Below are 4,359 nucleotides of genomic sequence, written 5' to 3' on the forward strand. Positions count from 1 at the left end.
CGAGTGGCGACGCGCGGAGCGGCCGAGTGGTGATGAGGTGACCAACCGATGGCGACGCGCGGAGCGGCCGAGTGGTGATGAGGTGACCAACCGATGGCGACGCGCGGAGCGGCCGAGTGGTGATGAGGTGACCAACCGAGTGGCGACGCGCGGAGCGGCCGAGTGGTGATGAGGTGACCAACCGAGTGGCGACGCGCGGAGCGGCCGAGTGGTGATGAGGTGACCAACCGAGTGGCGACGCACGGGGCGGCCGGATGATGTAGACGCGCCGCGAAATGGTGACGTACGGAGCCGCCCACTGACGAGGGTGTGTCCAATCGTACGGCACGCGCGGGGCAGCCGAGTGAGGAGGCGCTGAGTGACGACCCGCGGGACGGCTGAGTCGGAGCATGTCGATGAAGTCAAGCCCAACCGAGTGATAGTGCGTGGGCAGTCGAGTGAAGTTGACGACGACGTGTTGTGCAGTCGATCGAGTTGCTTCATCGTCCGGGAGCCGAATCTGATCGAAACAAAGGGGAGGTGGGCCTTTCGCCGCAACTGCCACCGTTGTTGTGATTGTTCCGCCGATGACGCTCCTGTCAGAGTTAGCAATAAATCCCTAATAATTACTAGATGTAATTGTTTGGCTAACTGACGCATTGAAGGAGTCGTTCACGCCTAACGCAATGAAGGAGTTGTTCTCGCCCAACGAATTGATGGACTTGCCCCACGTTCAAAACCTGCATGCGAGAGGTATTAGTGCTGATTAAGCAAGAATTAAATACGATTCTGCATGCGATGGGAGTTATCTCCCTGCCGGTTTATTGCCAGATCGTGGGAGGTCCACTGCTCATTTTAATCCAGCGATGTGGACCAGGCGACGTTGGTGGAGATGACCTGCAGTCGATTGCCGCCGTCCAGTATTTGTGCGCATAATCTGCATGAAAGAGGTATTAATGCTAATTAGCAAGAATTAAATACGATCCTGCATGTAATGGGAGTTTCCTTTTCCCAGGGATTGTTTCTCCCACTGCATGCAGGGGCAGCCCAGAGGAGAGCTCCGCTGCGGCGGAAACTGCCAGTCTGGCCGGAATCGGTCGGCAGCCGAGAGGTGGCGACGAGGTCGATGAGCGACTGACTGCGGCCCATCGGAGACGCGGGCCGGTGCTGCCAAGGGCGAGACTGACGCGCGCACTGGTGGCCGTGTTTTACCGCTCAAGGAGCTGGAGTTGTGCGCCGGTCAGAGCCGTGCTTGGACGCCCGCGGAGCCGGGCCGAGTGCAGGCAGCCGTGCCTCACCGTCCGAGGAACCGGGTCGAGCGTTGGTCGCCAGGGTCTGCCGCCCGCAGGCCGGGCGTTAGCAGCTGAGCGTGTGTGGGCGCTGGGTGACGACGTCGCAGTTGAAGTCGGAGATGACGCCGGGCCGGACCATGACGGGGACGTGCATGGAGGCGCGGTTAGCTTCTTGCTCCAACGCCGGGATCGAGCGGGTGCCTCCACGGGGGAGAATTGTGCCAGATGACCAGCGTCGGAGGGAGGAGGTGCCGCACGTGGGGATGTCGTAGACGAGGCCGAAGATGACGCAGTGGACGCCTCACCGGAGGGCGTTTGTACGAGCTCGCCGGCAGTGTCGTAGACGAGGCCGGAGACGACTCAGTGGACGCCTCACCGGAGGGCATTTGTACGACCCGCGCGAGTGGTCGTTTGTGGTGGTTGCCATTGATGATGATCCCATGAAAAGGCAAAAAAGATGGAACGACTTGTTCTTTTCTCTTCTCCTCTGCTTCATGGCCGTCATGCATGGGTGTGTCTGATCCTACAGGAGGAAAAGACAAACTTATTGTTAGACAACTTATTGTAAAAAGACTAGATCGAATGAATACTTCCCTGATCCTTTTGCTTGTACGAATGGCGCGATGGCCAGAACTTCAGCGGCCAATTTCTCTGGCGATGGTAGTTGATCCGCTGTCGAAGATTGAAGAAAAACCATTTGCACCATGGCTCGATAGACGCCATGCCCCACGGTGGGCGCCAAGTGTCATGGTTCTAAGTCTGACAGTAGAATAGGGGTAGTATAACGGAGCATGATCTATCGAGATGCATATGGGTGACACGGTGGTTTTAGCGAGTTCGGGCCTCTCACGGTGGAGATAACAACCCTACGTCTCGTGCTCCGGAGAGGCTTTGTTTTATCTGAGTATATATCCGGAGATTACAATGTGTGTGAGAGAGAGGAACGGATCCCCATGCCTGAGCTAAGTCCTGAGACTAATGTTGAAAAGAGAGAGAGGTGGAAGAAGAGCCCCCCCCCTAAGTCTAGTGGTGGGGGGTGGCTTATATAGAGTGCGCCACCTCCTCACCTCCTATGTTACAAAGTGGGGTATGAATGCTATAATGACAGCCCACTATTAAGCCTTCACTATTAGAAAGATGCCGACTGCTTTGCTGCCTGCTGGTCTTCGTATATCCGATTGAGTCGTACGGTCGAGTGGTGAACTGTCATCCGAGTGGATGGTATGTTGCTTGGTCGAGTGGATAGTATGCTACTTGTCCGAGTGGACAGTGTGTCTGTATGAAATTGACCTGGACCCACATGTTGTGTGGACCCCACGCTTCATGATATTTCGACTCTTCGTGGGCCTACCTGTTATGTATATCCCCAACAACAGCTGCATTGACTGCCTGATGTAGCAACTCATATTTGTCCTCGGCTGCTTTTTTCGCGTCCTCTGCTACTTTTTTCTCGACCGCAAGCTTCACCTTCGCGTCGATGTCCGCCTGACTAAACTTCTTTTTCTACTTCTTGGCCTCCGGGCCCTCGTTGTAAAACACCTTCCACGTGGTGCCGTATCCAGCGCTGTGCACATGACCATATTGCGGCCGCTGGCCCAAAGGGAGTCCCTTAAGTTTGTTTAAAGCCCGGTTGAGAGGGGTGTCCCACTTGGGCCTCATCGGAGAAGTAGGGATTTCGGTTGCAAGCTGGTGTTGCTTCTCCAGTAGTCTAATCAATTTCCTCGTGATCTGGTCCGCGTAAAAAACCTTTTTCTCCTTGTCCCACTTGTAGCAGGCCCTGATGAAGTCACGCTCCAAGGGGTTGCTGAACTTCGCGAAGGGGTTTGGGAGACCCGCGGCTTCATGTTCCACGTCCTCCTTATCCCATATGGGCCTTTTACCGAGGTAGCCACGGCTTCCGAGGCGATGCTTCCCCGTGTTCCTTTGCTGAAGGCTCTTGAATTTCGCAGCCTTAGCCTTGGTGTCCTCGGTAGCGCAAGTGTCCTTGAACTTTTCGAACTCCTCTTCCGTAAGTGTCGGATTTTCCTCCAGAATCTTGGATAGGGGTTCCTCAGCCTCAATAGCTTGTTTCACCCTCCCTTTCCAGGAGGCCAAATCATTGCTGAACATGCCCATGGCGTGATTGTTAATCTTTTTCATCTTCGAATCATCCCATGGTTGTTCTATGTTATCATCCCTGTCGGGGAACTTGAATCTCTTGTGCAACTTCGTTAGGAGCAACTGCGTCAAATGTTCTTTACTCCTTAAGTCATCATCGTTGATGCTCGTGCATTCCCGTAGGATGCATCCTACTTGGTTCCCATAGCACTTGCAAGGTTCTTCCGGCTCTAACGGCTCAAACTTGCCAGGTGCCATCTTTGTGATCACAAGTCGTCCAATCCCTAGTTTGTTAGGTTTTCATATCCTCTGCTTCTTATGCTTCCTCTTTTCGGTAGCGGCATCGGCGCCGGTACCTTCCCCGCTGGTATCTTCCCCGCCGGTACCTTCCCCACCGGTCCCGGCACCGCCATCGGTGCCGGCGCCGTCGGTGTCGATGTCGGCGTCAGTACCATCATCGAGGCGGACCTGCAAACCTTGCTTAGCAGTCAAAAAGTCGAGGTAGTCTTGTTCACCCTGATAATCCATCTCGTATGCATCTTGGTGAGAAGGCCCAGTTTCTTCGTTGTTTGACATGTTTCCTATGATTAAGTGTCCTCATTTATTTCTAAAATTACGAATAAATGAGAAATGACATAAAAAAGAAATATATGTGCCAGCACTCGATATGCCAACTATGTAGCACAAATCATGCCTTTATTCACGGGAAATTTCGGCATGACCTTTGCTAAAAAATGGACATATCGAGCGCCTGAAATTCACCGGAATGAAAATGAATCAACATTCCGGCGTAACATAGGCCACTCGGATCATTTACCAAAACATGACATGTCCAAAACATGACATATCCACATATCACATGTCCAGTTCAAATTTGCATATAAATTCAGATAATTTTGAAACCTATCTAAATTCATAACTAAATAGATAACCTAATTAACATAACTAAAACCTAAGAAAATTAACCGAAGAACCCTAGCTAGCAGAGAGA

The sequence above is a fragment of the Triticum dicoccoides genome, chromosome 7A, assembly GCF_002162155.2.
Source record: "Triticum dicoccoides isolate Atlit2015 ecotype Zavitan chromosome 7A, WEW_v2.0, whole genome shotgun sequence".
NCBI lineage: Eukaryota > Viridiplantae > Streptophyta > Magnoliopsida > Poales > Poaceae > Triticum > Triticum dicoccoides.